Source organism: Anas platyrhynchos, chromosome 2 (genome assembly GCF_047663525.1).
Source record: "Anas platyrhynchos isolate ZD024472 breed Pekin duck chromosome 2, IASCAAS_PekinDuck_T2T, whole genome shotgun sequence".
NCBI classification, from domain to species: Eukaryota; Metazoa; Chordata; class Aves; order Anseriformes; family Anatidae; genus Anas; species Anas platyrhynchos.
Genome location: NC_092588.1, coordinates 23,755,690 through 23,771,516, shown reverse-complemented (window position 1 = coordinate 23,771,516; position 15,827 = coordinate 23,755,690). Strand labels below are relative to the sequence as shown.

General features: G+C 41.5%; 1 long non-coding RNA gene across 1 annotated transcript in view; it reads left to right on the top strand.

Annotated features, from left to right (window-relative positions):
* LOC106019368 (uncharacterized) overlaps positions 1–14,743 on the top strand; it is a 74,988-nt gene extending 60,245 nt beyond the window's left edge. Inside the window, exons 3-4 of the long non-coding RNA XR_005263832.2 lie at positions 11,169–11,231; positions 13,532–14,743. This is a non-coding gene — a long non-coding RNA (uncharacterized lncRNA). The remainder of the gene's footprint in view (positions 1–11,168; positions 11,232–13,531) is intronic.
* Positions 14,744–15,827: the final 1,084 nt, after the last annotated feature.

Here is a 15,827-nt window from a genome sequence, read left to right as displayed (position 1 = left end):
AGCTTTGAGAACTGGACACAGATTTCTGTAGAACTGAATACACTACAGCCAAGAAGCTTAATGAATTGGGACCACATAATGTGAAATTTAGGCAACATCTTCTCTGGTATTTTCTAATAATTTGAGAAGATAAACTAGAGTTTAAAATGAAAAAGGTTTCAGCTACATTTTTCTCATGAAACCATTCAATGTATATTATGTTATTGCACAGTGTGGAGCTTTTTAACTTTAAAGATAATGTATGCTCTGTGTGTTTTTGATGTTTTTTATTTTCTAAGAAAATCCTACTGCCTTATGCCTCCTACTCAAAGCTGAGCTACTTCTGCTCAGCTTCAGACCCTTTCTGGTTTTTGTTTGTTTGTTTGTTTTTTACCATAGTTTTTGGACATACTGAACACACTGACCTTGGAAGAGAAAAGTGAGAAAATTTTTAATTCTTTTCCTGATGAAATCCATTGACCTAAAATTCCTAGTAGAAACATAGGAAGGAAAAGCATGGACCTTTGCTTAAACAGAATTTAGCTTTAGGCAAGCAGTCCCTACTGCAGTGACCCAGGGTTAACCTCTGCTCTGGAGTTTTTTTTGCGGTTCATGGGGGAAGGCTGAGGTACCAGAACTGTGGCTCCAGAAAGGTGCTACTGCGGGGATGGAGAGCCTCCATCCCATGGGCCCAAGTGAGCACATCAGAACAACTGCAGTGTGTGGTCTGTGGTCTGTGGTCTCCTCCCTAGTGACATGTGCTGGTAAGACTGGGCTGCAGTCAAATGCTTTTTAAATAAGCTGTCACAACAACTCAGAGGGACTTGGCATGCATTGGAGGGCAGGACTGGAATTCCAGAAGGACTGGAGATTTAGACTGAAAAAAAAAAAAAAAAAAAGAGGATGTTATCAAGCGAGTAGTATTTTGAGATGCTTTAAAGCTGTAATATTATGGATGCTTTCCTGAGATAAGACCACAAATGCTGAAACACAACTGAAAAACAACTGGCTTGACAGCTGTTCTACTGTCAGAGGACTTTAGCCTGTAGTGGATCACAGGATACTTGACAGTGGATGCACCCAGTCATGGTGAAGATCCAGTGCTGCACCCAGACTTTGAATGGTGACTACCATTACTGGGCTACCACACCAGTGTTACTACTGGGCTAAGTACTATTTCTGCTCCTCTCAGCTTTGGCAAAGCCTCTGTGGAACTGCTACCTCCCACTGTAGTACCACGCTTTGAGATAGATGTGGATCAACCAGAAGCTGTCTGTCTGGAGAATGATGGGGGCCTGGAAAACAGGACAGGGAAGGAAGACTGAAGGAGTTGGAATTACTTACCCTGAAGGAGAAAAACTTGAGGGTAGAATATGACAGCAAATATCAAATATAAAAAAGGCTGCTGTTGGCCACAAGGGAATAATTTCTTCATTTTGTGTGTTGTGGTTAGGAAGAGAAGTTATGAATTTAAATTGTAGCAAGAAAGGTTTTGGTTAGAGAGGAACATATTTTTGTCAGTCAGGCAATGAAGCTCCATAGTAGATTACTTTGAAAGGCTTCAGAATGTACTGGGGGAGTTTAAAGAATATCCCAAACCAGCATCCATCATGATGACAAAATGTATTTCTTCCTGTGTTGGAGCTTTGGACATCCTCTCTGGAAGTCCTTTTGAGGCTTCTGAGTCTACCTTGGAGGGAAGAGCCATCTGTGTGCACACATGTTCACGTGAGCCTTCCATCTCTCTCTTGTGGGAGCTGGGCATTGCATAGGACACAGTGCTGGTCAGGCCAACTTCAACCTCTCTGGCCTTGCTCCTAGACCTGATTCTCAGTATTGCTCTGCACAAAGACGTAGGAGTACAGCATTACCCTTGGAAACAGACAGCCCCAGGTCGAATGTTCCACAGAAGAGCCCAAGGATTTGCTTGCACTTGCTCCCTCTGTGCAGCACATGGAAAAGTCCTCTCCTCCCCAGTGGTGTGGCCTTGGTGTGCAAGAAGGTGCACATCTGCCATCACACCTCCCAGCCTGCCCTGTGAGAAGGGTGCTGTCTGAATCTTGCCTTCTTCCAGCTGCACACGGAGTTTAACTTTGGGATCCCACTTATTGAATGGACTCTCTACATGCTGTCCTAAGTCACCAGAGCATTTTTACCCACGGTAACTTTTACAGATTCAGATATCGACTCATAATGGTTATGAAACAGTGCCACATAAAACCTCTGAAAGTGCCTTTCTCTCTTATAATATTCCTCTAGTAAATAAACCTGTATTGCTTCCCACATAGACAAAAAATAAACCTTCAAAAATGTTTCCCAAGTTCCCTTTGTATCATTAATTATCATTAATTGAGTAAAACATGGGCTAGGGTTCTGCCTTTTGTACCTGTTGTTTCTTGTCTCCCCAGGCAGCCTGCACTGCCTAGCCTTGGAGATTTGTGGGCAAGCAGCTTAGATGTCTAAATAATGTATGGATCAGTGTACTGGGTCTTTCATGTGAAGTCTGTGTTGTAGGCAACAGTAGCAGCCTAACACAGGCATTCAGGAATTCTGGGTTTGCTCATGTCTGCTGCTTTGCTTGTTGCCTTTATGTGATTGCGTGGGATTTTCCTTGGCAGAGAGTGCTGTGTTAGAGATGATGTATTAGCAATGATGCAACTTCTTTAATCATTTGAAAAAAATCCCTGAAATTCTTGCCCTTATCTAGTATAGCGTACAGTATGTTTTAGTAAGGAGCTCCTGGAAGAGGAGCTGGGAGTGTTTGCAGCTGGGTGATGGCACATTTCAGAGGGCAAGCAGCTCCAGCGTGGGCATGACTCCCCTGACTGCACAGAGCCACCCCAAAGGAGCCCCTGAATTCTGGCCCCAGGTCAAGATGCCACTTAAATGCATACCTCAATGCAACAAAATCCTTGGATTCTGTCCCAAATCTGGATGGAATACTCGTTTAATGCTAAAAACACAGCCATTAATATCGAGAAAGTTTATCTGGGAAGAATGTCCAGTCCTTCCATACGTCTACATATTTCACTGTGGACATATTTCCTGGACCCAATATTTTCCTCGGCTAAGCTCCACTTCACAAGTTAGTAACTCTTAAAACCTATCTTTCCCCCAGCCTTTTTCAGAAGGCAGTGAATTCCTATGGCTACTTTTTAACTTGGTTTCCATTCTGACAATATGATTTATGCCAATATTTTTGCATAAAATAAGTTTTTGGAAATAAGTCCCAGCCACTACTGCAGAGAAGTAGTGTGAGCACAGGGGAAAGTAATAGGTAAAATGAGTAAACACACCCAGTAATGATGTTCATGATGCCTTTGCAAAGTCAAGACATGACTCTCAGCAGGACATCTGGGTATCTGAATTTAAAGGGGATTGATAAAAAGGACTTTATTGAAACCAGAGATTGATAAAAAGGACTCTGTTGAAACCAGACAATGCTTACTGCAAATATGGGATGAGATTCAGCAGCAAAGGTGATATAGGAGCATCTTTTTCAAGACCAAGAAGAGTTGAGATGACAAAAATATTTATATATTTAGGATAATTAACACCCTTTGTTCTTCTCTGTAGCTATGATTAATAAATTAAATCATGTCAGTTAGGAATGTTTTATTTGTATTGTTGATTCTCTGAAAGTCAGATACAGAGAATGCAAGGGCAGAATAATAATAAAAAAAATACTACCAATCCCTAAGTATGAACACATGCAACGTTTCTGCTGACTTAAGGTCAGCCGGTCAAAATCAGCCTTGCTATAAAGAAGCACAGTGGGAGAAGAGCATGTGTTTGTGAGTACATAATCTCATCTCCAACATATTTTCATTTGAGAAATATGAAACTGAAAAGAATGACAGCCTCTTGACAACAGATTCATCAAATCACATTTACAGTGCTATCAATGAAGAAGGGGGGTAAGAATTTTAATACATAACAGAAAGGACAAGGCAGGTAGTGAAATCTGTTTAGCGTACCCATCAGGAGTAAGCATAATAGTTGGCTTAGTTTAAACCCACAAATTTAGAAAAATGAGCCCTGACAGTTTTAACAATGAACATAAAATGCCTTTTCATCATAAAAGAAAATATTTAAAATTCTTAAATGCGATAAGGCAGTCTAATGTCTTGATTTGTAAGTTTTGCCATAAAGTTCCGGCTTGCCCCTGGATATACGAAGAGTGTCAACAGGCTAACCTGGGTGGGAGCAACAAGGGGCAAAGCCTGGAGCTTACAGGAAAGGATCTGCAGGTAATTCCAGCAAGGGAGTCTGAGGATCAGCCCCTGAATTTTACATTGCACTTAAAGCACAGTTCTTGCACTGGTACACTTTGCACGAGAATCTCGTTGGTTCTGTGGTGGGTTAATGAAAGACCAGCTGTTCAAAGATGGTTGAAACCAATGGGTGCGTTTCTGCAGATCCTGTCTCCTCTGGTTCAGTTTGGATATCTGAACCAAAGGCTTCAGTATTCCAGGAGATCCTGCTGCCTTCTTACTCGTGTCTGCCTTCATCCCTTCCTTGAAGGGCAGACTCTGACCCAGGAGTGATTTGGGGTCTTGGTTGCTCAGAGATTTCAAAGGGAGAGATGTCTGGCCAAATGTCTCCACCTGAGTCTAGGAAGCTGCAGGATTCATGGTTGCAAGGAAACTGTGTCCGGGCTGGATTAGGATTGGTCAGAGAAGGTGTAAAAAGGTGAGACTTGAAATAAACTGGATTTAATACAAACAAACAAACAAACAAACAAGAAAACAAAAAGGAAAACAAACAAACATGAGAGCTTCTGTAGCCTTTTATGAGGCAGATACATCATGCAAATGCCATATCAGGCACATCAGTGGGTCATAGACCGACACATCTCTCTGCATCTACCAGCACTTGTGGAATGTATAAAGGTCTGTGATTTGTGACAGTTTGATAAAATATTCCTTTTAGTTAGAAAAAGAAAAAATAAGTAATGATTTATTTCACATAAGGGTGAGGAGGATGGCATTACTGACTTAAACCAAAGACTTTCCATAGTAAAGAGGCAAAGCATTTTGCGATGTTTACTTGTTCCCATTGTTCTGTCTTCTGATTCTTTTTTTTTTCTTTTTTCTTTTTTTTTTAATTTATTTTAAAGGAACAAATTTAAGCTAGTAATGCATTTATTGTGATTGATAATCAATACAAGATGACATTTTTGATGCGGAGAAAGCATTTCCCATCTGGTGGGAAGAGAGAAAATATATTGTTTGACTAAAACATATCTTGTAGTCACTCCGATAGACATGTATGCAGTAAAACAGGAGAAAACACTTCCTGATGGAAATAAGAGCAAAATTATGGATAGAAGTGATTTCAAGTGCACACACCTCCAGCAAACATGTTCTTGATTTGTAAAATATAGACCACATTTATTAATATTGCCAAGTGCAATAAATTGTGAGGGATTTCATGTCGATTTGTTAAATGTAACATATTTTAAATAGCGCTTAATGATATTTTTATTTATGCAAGGCTGAGTGAAATGGAGATCTGGTTCTCCTTTTGGCTGTGGCAGGCACAGCGAGAGTCAGAGGCATGCATACAAATCAAGAGAAAAGAAACCACTGATGGGGTGCTTTCCTGCCTGAAGATGTGAATCTGTTCATGCTTATAAGAGTCAAATTAAAGTAATAGCACATTGAAGTTTGGCCACAAGCACAGCTGCACCATGAGGGTATTTTTGGGTTCTTGTTTACAATTCAGAAATGATCCTGTGAGATGTGGGAGGGCTTACTGTAATCTGAGCTAGAAATTCATCAGGCTTAGTCAGACTGGGCAGCAGTAGAGTGGCTGAGAAGAATGAACAGGATTTTTTTTTTATTGTTTGCAGTTATGGGCAAAGTGCTTCCTTTCAATATTTAGGGTCCAGAAATTAAGAACAGGTTGTTAGGAATGATTATTTATTTATTTATTTTGAGTTTAATTTTGAGTTTAAGAAATAATCTTTTTTATCTTTTTTTTTTTTTTTTTTTTTTTTTTTTTAAATGAGTGTTTGTTTTTTGGTTGGTTGGTTTTGAATCATCAGAAGAAAACTGCCTTTAAAAACAGAATCACAGAATCACGGAATGGTTGAGGTTGGAAGGGACCTCTGGGGCTCATCTGGTCCCATGCTCCTGCTCAAGCAGGACCACTTAAAGCAGGCTGCCCAGGACCATGTCCAGGCAGCAAAAACCCCCAAGGGTAACTAACTCCAGACAAAAGGTTATTTCAAACCTAGCTTTAGAATTCTTAAAAGAACAGAAGAAACATTAAAGATGTGCCTTGAAAAATTTCCATTCTACTTTTTGTGGCACATTTTGCACAGCCAAGGGTACTGCAGATGTACCGTGCAGCTGACTACTTACAGAATTGCTGATCACTTCCTCCAGCTGATACAGTTTGACTGCATTGCTCTAAATCTGCCTGGTCCTTGTGCTGGCTGGCTAAGAAATTTTTATAAATATCTGGATAAGGTTTTGGATGCCTTATTCTTAATGTTGGGAATCTCTGCATCCTCTCAAAATGTTTCTCATCTGCTAAGTTATATCACAGAAATATATTGAAAACACATGAAGAAATGGGGAACCATCTTTCTTCACTCAGGTAGTGCAGTTTGAGGTAATTATTGCTTGTCTTGATTGCAAAATATGTGCTATGGGTTTTGATAGATGATTTCTATAGCTGGTTATTTTAAGTGGGAGCTAAGAAAGATGTGATCTACCACTGAGCTCCTCTCCTGCAAGAGCACAAGGTCAAGTTTGGCTCTGCAATTAGCAGAGAAAGCCTGTTGCACCAGGGAAAGAGCTTTCTGCTGAAATGTGGTCTGTAGGTCACAGGGAGAGTACAGACACCTTTTCAAGGGCCTGTCCAAGCAATCTGAGTGGAAAACGAAGCAGATCAGGCCTTGGTTTTCAGAAACATTTTGCAGTGGCCACAGCCTGGACACTAGGCTTTGCTTTCACATCAAGCATGACTGCAGAAGACATCTTGATGGCATTTCCAAACAGTGTTGGCCATGCTGGTTTTCTGCTAACACAGCAATTAGAAATGACCCCTCAGCTCAGTGATAAAACTGTGAAGCTGCAGTCACGTCCTAGTGTGATGGAACCATGCTTGTCCTCGTTATTTGAACACAGCTGCAGCTAGTATCCATAATTCAAATTAAGTGCTATTTAGGAGGGTGTTTGGAAACCCAATTAATGTTCCAGCATCGAGATTTATTGTTTCCAGATTGGCAGAGGCTTTTGGTTTAGTGTTTTAACAGTTTAGGGTAGTTGGAACAAAACATCAAGTATAGAATTTAGTACTTTAAAATGTCTGAATAGAACAAATAACAAAAGTCAGACTTACCTAAGTAAGCCTGGCTTTGCAATTTCCACTATTTAATCTCCTTTATATGGGCCTACAGTTTCTGCCCACCATTTGCCAAGGGACCTTGAGGGTGCACCTCTCTGCAGAATGGCTGATGAACCAGAACACAGGAGTCTCGTAAGCCCCCAACCCAGACCTGGACTGTCCTGGTGTCATGCCCACCTTTTGTGCACACCTCTTGTCCAACAGTGGATAAACAAAGTCTGGCAGGAGTCATCTCAGTCACTTCTACCTGACTAGAAACTAGTCACTAGCACTCTTCGGTACTAGGTTAAAGGTTGGACTAGATGATCTTAGAGGTTTTTTCCGACCTAAAGGATTCTGTGTTTCTACACTTGGGAGATCTGTCAAAGGAGCCCAGATTGGCTTACATCAGACTTTACTTTTTAAGATAGCTGAAGACCAAACCTGACAGTTTTTATTTCCCCATGTTGAGCAAGAAGATGAAAGACTGAATGTCACCTGCACAGGTTACCCATTCTTCTGTGCAAGGGAGTATCATGCTCTTAAGTTTCATAGCATCTGTCCCAAAAGCTTGGATCTCTGGGCAGGATGAAGGACTGTGAATGCAGATAGTGAGAATTAATTAATTTACCAAAATTAAACTGCTTGGGTGAAAGGCCAGGTGGCAGTTTCCTAATCTACATCAGCAATGCAAGGGAATTGCTGAGGAGCTGGAGGAACAACCTGCCCTGTTTATGGGATCAGTTTGGCATTGGGTGTTGGACTTGGGATTTGGATCCCTACAAGAAAAGCAGGACAGGGGCTCTTCACACTTTCTGTTCAGAGCTCTAGGTAGAGATTTCTTGATGATTCAAAAAGAGATCCTGCTGATGGTCTCCCGGCTGTCAAACTCATTGTGCACTGAGTGAGGGTAACATGTCCTGATGAGACAGAAGCCAGAAAACAGACATGTAAGGAAGAGAAGCTATTACATATTCCAAAACAAACAATAAACAGAGGTCCCTACAGCAGCCAGAAAGGAGAAATGAATAATAGCAGATTTTTTATTTACTTTTTTTTTTTTTTTTTTTTTTTTCCTATGATCTGTGTTTGGTTATCCAGACAAGATGGAAAAAGATGGAAATATCAAAGGAGGCCAGTTTGGATGAAAATATATCTGCAAATTTGCTTCCTCTGGCTAAATCAGAGTTGAATTATAATTGCAAAATGTGTATTTTTGTTGTTCATTCCTCACCCCCCTGAAAATAATTTAGAAAGCAAATGTGTTGTAATTTCTAAAGAAAAGGACATGAGCAAGAAATGTTTATAAAAATTTACAGTGTTGTTTTTTTCCACAGCAACCCCGGGCTGCAACGGTCAATGATACTGTATAAATATTTGTTTGTCTGATTAACATCTTCAGCTGATTTGCAGCCCTGTCTGTCAGAGGAGGAGAGGGAGTCTCAACAGGCTCTCCAGCACCATGTGCCCAGGGAACAAAGCCCATTGCTCTGGCAGGCATTACTCACTAGCAGATTTTGACCACTTGTCTGTGCTCACTGGCTGAAGACTCGAGAAGAAGTTGGTATTGTGGGGATGGGCTCATGCATGAGGGCATGGAGAAGTTGTGCAGGTGTAAGGTGGCTGAGAAGAACCATGGAAAGTGGACAGAGGTCTTTATGGTGCTACATCATTTTGATTGACCTTCAAAATGAAGAGGAGAGGACACAGACTGACACACAGAGCCCTCTGTGAGGTCTTGCAGCGAGGGGTACATGTTCACACCCACAGCAATCTTTCTGTGTAAAGAGATACTCTTTCACACCAGTGCTTATGAAAGAGAAAATAAAATGGCTAAAACACACTTACATGAAGTGGCTTTTAAATGTGGTGACAGAGAACTGGAAGGGACCCTGCTTTATTACTAAAATGAGACTCCTCGGGGTCACAGTCAACTACTTGTTGTAATTTCTTTCTCAGCTTATCAAGTTCAGTACTAACAGGATATATTTATGGCCCTCCACTATGCTTCCTAGAAGTGCTTTCTAGAGTTGCTTTTTCCTGTTCGTAGACCCACCAGCTATGGCTCATAAGTGGTCTTTAGGATATGTCCAGCTCTGCTGAGGAGTTTGAAAGACAGTTACTTTAAACATATTTTCTTACTTGACCAGATTACATTTCCTCCTGTCCTTCATGCAAGATTCCCCACTGATTTTGGCTTCTATGCTTCTGGAAAAACAACAGAATTGAGTATTTTAGGCTGGAAATCTTTCCTCTTTTTAGCAATTCCCTTCCACTGAAGAAGGAATGGTTCCGGTTGCTGTTCTGGCTAGAAGCCATGCCAGCTGTAATTTCTCTGAAAGCAAAACCACGGAAAAGCTCCTACCTCTGCAGAGAAACTTTCTCCATGTATTTACTGGCAGGGGAGGTGCTTTTGACTCATGAAGAGAAATTGAAATGATTGCTTAAAATGGCTGTGATGCAAATGGTGAGGAGGGTCAGAGGGGTGAGGATTGTGGGGAGATGCTCAGGGTCTTTTGAATGTGATATTTGGAAAGAATGTTTCTAGGGGCTGCATCCCTTGTACCATCTCACATTTTTGTAAATCATAAAATAAAGGCTGCTTAAATAGTACTATCTCCATAGAGTGAATTTAGCTTAAACTCATACACAGATTTCATTAGTCTAGCTAAAATGACCTGTTAGTAAATGTTTTAAGGACTAGATCATACTGGAAAGAAAACCAAAGGCATATTTGAGTTTATAGAACTGCCTAATTTTCCATCACTTAATGAGTATCTTTTTTATCTCACAACTTATGTTATTCATCAAGTAATTCATGACATTATTTACTGGAAAGTAATGGCACCATTTACCAGAAAGCTAGTTTAATCTGCTACTCATTGTTTTCATCCATTATATAAAATTGACCTTTCATCTTTAGCATTGTGCCTTTCATGAAGCCTTGCCAGAGGAACCAAGAAATCTGTCTGATCAGACAGCTGTGAGGCATCCGACATAAGTAAAGGGTGGTGGTATCATCACCATCACATTCAGTGATAAATGAGTCCATTTCACAAAACCGCAGAGCTAGTGTTGTTTGCATGAAGCCAGCAGCATATAAATGAATGAGGGAGGCTCGTGTCCTGGCTTGGAGTTCATTTAGGAAACAGTTTACTATGTATCTGAAAAGGGTTATTGGGAAACATTCAAGGACACTGTAATAAACTCACACAAATCTGAAGTTGTCTTGGAGGGCTTCAATACAGTTGCAGATTAGGCATTGCCCCAGAGGATATGGGCATTTTGGGTGAGTCAGCCTCCTTGGATGAACACAAGTCAACGGACCCGACTCTCCACCGCCCTTCTCTGAAGCAAGTGGAAGTAAAGAAAGCAGGAGAAACTGCCAAATCAGCAACGTGACAGCTTATATAATCATCCGACTAAGCCAGGACATTGGCACTACTGCTGGTGAAATGACGTGCTTCGGAAGGATGCAAGGGCAGGTTTTACTTTCCTTCTCTACTAAAACTGAATTCACGCCAATGTATGAACCAATATATTTTTTGTGTGTGTGTGTCATGATGTAAATCTGAGCCTCCATTGATAAATTGTCCTAGAAACAAAACCTGAGCAGGAAAACAAATGGCAATGTTGCAGAAAGGCTGATTCCAGCCCCGCTAAAGTCAGGGAAAGGTTCCATGATTTCCAGGCTGTGGATCCACCTCTGAGTGGGCAGGCTTTCACTGAACTCTGCAAAAGCCTTAGTAGCTGCCTTATTCGCTTTGTTAAGAGAAAACTGCATGGCTTTTACACTTCCTGTTGCTTTAACTTTTGTCTGAGGTGAACTAAATTTTAAGTATTCATTTCAGGCATAGTCTGAAGGAGCTTGAATATTTGTGCAAATGGAGAAGTGTAAACTTTGAACCCAAAAGGTAAGAAAAAATATAGTAATTATTAATAGAGAGATTTCATATTTTGAAGGATATGAGTATATAAAACAGGATTTAGCATGTCACCTGCAGTATAGACAGTTACCATATCTACTCCACTGCAGTAGGCAGGGCAAATACCTGAGTCATTCAATGCCTCTCATATATTGGACGAAATATCTGAAAATTAGATTGTTCATGCAAATCAGAAAGCACTAGTTTAATATTAAGTATAAGAATTTTAATGTAGTTGCATTTCTCTATATAGTAGCTATGTTGTTTTGTTCACAGTGACAGTCCACAGGTTAAATCTTACTTTCAACACCAACCTCATGTCTGGGACCATGAGTTTTTCAGAGGACTGAACCCAGTGGTCTAAAAGGAGATGTGGGGTGCAGCTCTGTGTCCCAGCATTTCCATTCGGGTATTTCTCACAAGCTCCATGTTTCCTTCCCTTACTCCTCCAGCTCTCTAATCCCAGGCTGATCCAGATGACCTCCACTCCGCTAGAAAGGGAATGGAGACAGCAATCCCTGTGCAGTGCTGTGCAGGTCTGTCTGGGGTAGTTACAGCTAACATCCCATACTGCTCTGTGCTGGTGCGGCCTCACCTCTCGTACTGGCCAGTTTTCAGCACCACAGTATAAAAAGGACATAAAACTATTAAAGAGTGGCTACAGAGATGGTGAAGGGTCTAGAGGGCAAGATGCATGAGGAGCGGCTGATGTCCCTCGGTGTGCTCAGCCCCGAGCAGAGCAGGCTGAGGGGAGGCCTCATGGCGGCCTGCAGCTCCCTCACGAGGGGAGCGGAGGGGCAGGCGCTGAGCTCTGCTCTCTGGGGACAGCGACAGGACCCGAGGGAACGGCATGGAGCTGGGACAGGGGAGGGTCAGGCTGGGGGTTAGGGAAAGGGTCTGCACCCAGAGGGTGGTCGGGCACTGGGACAGGCTCCCCAGGGCAGTGGTCACAGCACTGGGCTGCCAGAGTACAAGAAGCACTTGGACAACACTCTCAGATATAGGGTCTGAATTTTGGGTGGTCCCATGTGGACCCAGGAGTTGGACTCAAAGATCCTTGTAGGTCCCTTCCAACTGTGGATATTCTGTGATTCTGACCCAGGCAACCGATCAGTCGAATGACAGCACCATGTTGCTTCCTCTAGGTAGCCTAGGTTTGTAGAGCACTGCATTGGACAGACTGATTTTCCCCCTTAAGCTGACCTAGACAGAAATAGCTTGGATATCTGTCACAGCAGTCTGCAGTGTGCAGGTTTGCACGGTCTGGGTGAATCCTGCCTGTGATGGAAAGGCTGTGCAGCTGCACGGTCATTGCCCTCTCATACCACATACTGCAGCAAGCAAGGCAGAATGGGGCTAGCCTCATTAAGGGCTATGTTCTTATCAAGCTCTTTCCAAACTGAAATTATAGATATTTTTAGCGTAATTAGAAAAAGAATCTGTCCCGTACCTGGACTGCACAATTCAATTGACTCCAAGACATTATGAAGACACCTGCTGTCCCAACTGTAAAGGTTCAATACTGCTTTCTGGATAAATCATAGTAATGAAATATTTAGAATAGTACAAAGCCACATTGTTCAGAAATTGCATGTATTTTTGTTACATGTCAAAGTAAATATTTTATTAGACTGTAAGTGTGCACCTCAGAACTCAATATTTTAATTTTCATTGGGAAATGCAAAATCATTATTTTTACAGCTGACCAGAGGGATATAATATGATTATTGCTGTTCAAGGAACATTTCTTGTCATGTTGATTTCCTTACTGGAATCACTATAGCAATTTATTTTGGGGCATTTTCAGACTTTTAATTGACTTCAGTTGGAGCTTTGTGTGGTATAAAGCACTTTTGACATAAGCAGTATTTGCACACAACATATGGATGAAACATATGGGTATGATGGGTGAAAGTTTTGGAAGACTTCTGATTTTTTTTGTTTGGTTCACCATGTGTACCAATAGCAGAGCTATTGGTTATTTGAACTTTGCACTCTATATACTTTAAGAAGCTTTAATTAAAATAATTGCTTCATCTGTTCCAGTTCACACTTTCAAATTTTGTGTGCAAATGCAACTCAGTTGAACAGTTCCCAATAAAAGAATAAATCCAGATGACATATACATGCAGCATGGCATATGTTTCAAAATACCTTAAACATCTTATAGAGTGTTTCTTTCATTAAACAGTCATCCTTTCTGATTTTGGACTCATTCACTGAGTTAATAATGCTTTAGTGCCTCTATATAGGGCATAATATTAACCAACTTTGCTCTGCTGTGACAGTTTTTCCAGATCATTGGGAGAATTTTCCTATCCTATGGATGACTGAATAGATTGGAAGAGATTACTTGATGTTTCAGATCCTCCTGGGAAGATCTTTGTGCTACTTCATCAGTGTGAGATGCCAGTCTGCATAGCCTCTGTAAGTTATCTCTGGAGATAGAGGCAACCAAGGGCAATTCAGACCACCTGGATTAGACTGCTTCTCTGACTCACCCCCTTAATCATGTGTTCTGAATAACCTGAGACCCATGAAATAAAAGACAAACACAGAGAGGTAAAAGGTATGTATGTCAGGTCTCTGTCAGCAAAACATCTCGTGCAATCCAAACACATTGTCTCTTATGGTGGTAAATGTGTCAAGCAATGGAGCAAACAATAAAGATCAATAAAGGTCAATGAAGATCAAAGATCAACTGATCCTAAAGATCAAAGAAAATATTTCTGAAAACATCTAAAGTGAAATCCAAGTTCTCATCACTTTCAGAATTCTGCCAAAGTTTTGAATACAGCCACTGGGACCAAGTTTGGGTCTAGAAAGTGGTAACGTCCAAACATTTTTGGTTAGGTACTCAAGTATAGGAGGTTGATGGTGTGGATTGTGTTTCTGAAATACAAAGCTATTAACCTAAGACAGGATCTGTGCCTTTTGCCACAGCTGGTGGTGCTGCCAAGCAAGTATTTTCAAACCAAAAGCTACATCTGAGTGAAAGCAGTGACTGCCAGGAAGAGCCAGGACAGATCTGACTGTGCGTGTGCCTGAGCCTTCAAAGATGCCTTCACTGGAGTTTTCAGTCCAACCAGCTGCTTGCTTGAGTGCTGCTACTTGAAAGCAATTCACATGAATTCAGTTTGAGAAGCACGCATTATCCCTGGTGCTAGGCAGAATAACACGTTCCTTACAGTCCTTGAGGACGTGGATCCAAGTGGAAATTGGCTCGGCATCCCCTCAGATCACATAATGAATTATGTTTTGAAACTGTTTTTAAAAACAAGCAAAACTACTCTGAGGGTGGGAGTACTTACAGTCTCATACTTTAATATATTAATTACATTCATTTGTCATCACTTGAACCTAAATATCCTTGGACATCACTAAAGTTGCCAGAATCCCATTCCCCTCCCACAGCTGAATGTCCAGAAGTAATCTGCTTAAAGGAAAATGAAGTGAGAGACTTTTGGAGTCCCACAAGACCCCGGGGCTACAAAGGTGGAGAGGAGGAGAGACTGCAGTAGGACTTTGATGCATGAAACTGCTGCAGGGCTGCAGAAATAGCAGCAGCGTTAGAGCCTAGCACTTACACTAGTGCTAACACAAGTGCTAGAGGCACTGTCAGTGCCTTCAGGAGAGCAGTGACAGGGTCAGTGCCTTAGGACCATCAGTGCTAAATTCTTGCCAGGCACCATGCACAGGACAGCAGGTTCCTGCCATGCAAAAACTGTTGCACAGAGCATTTGCAAGAGATTCATTGTCAGCTTTTATTCAAATAATTTACCAGCAAACACACTGCCTGTGTCTATTCTTTCTCTGAGCCCAGCATTTTGAGAATGGTTACCACATGCTCTGCCTGCATGTATGTACATCTGTATTAGTTTCCTTGTCCCTACCATAACATTGCAACCAGCATGCTGCTGGGAGGACCCTGCACAGGCTGATTTGGGTGAAGCTGGTTTGTTGCTGTCTCATTCCCAGTGATATTCTCCTCTCACAATACGCCTTGCTTCCCACCACCCCCGGGAAGGATCTCAGGGCAAGTCCTTTCTCGTGCCTCTGTGCTGTTAGTCCAGCAAACCTGCATTTCTCCATGAGTAAGGCTGACAGTGTAACACCAACCAAATTTTCTGAGAAATACTTAAAGCATTGGCACACAGATAGAGCTGGGAGGGCAAAATTCTTGCTCTTGCAGGTTTTTTGTAGGACTTCAGCAAGGCTTTGCAGAAAGAACAACTCTGATAATGACCTTTGAACACTGATGTCTCTTCTTCTGTCTACTCCATTCTGCATTTATTGTACACAGTCAGCTGAATGTGCTATAAGTACATGAGACCCAGGCTTACAGAGAAACACCTTCCCAGCTCTTCTGTCCCTGTCCCTCTTTGTTCAGTCAAGTATCCAGCAAAAAGTGTCCCATAAATAGGTCTGCTCACCATCATGTTGCTCAGCTCATATTTTACTTGTGCCATATTCATATTGCATATGTATCATCTTAATTGTTTCATAATGTTGTAAAAATTGGCCGGTATAATCAGCAATGCTGGATTGCATTACACCAAGTCTTTTTTGAAATGTACTGAAATA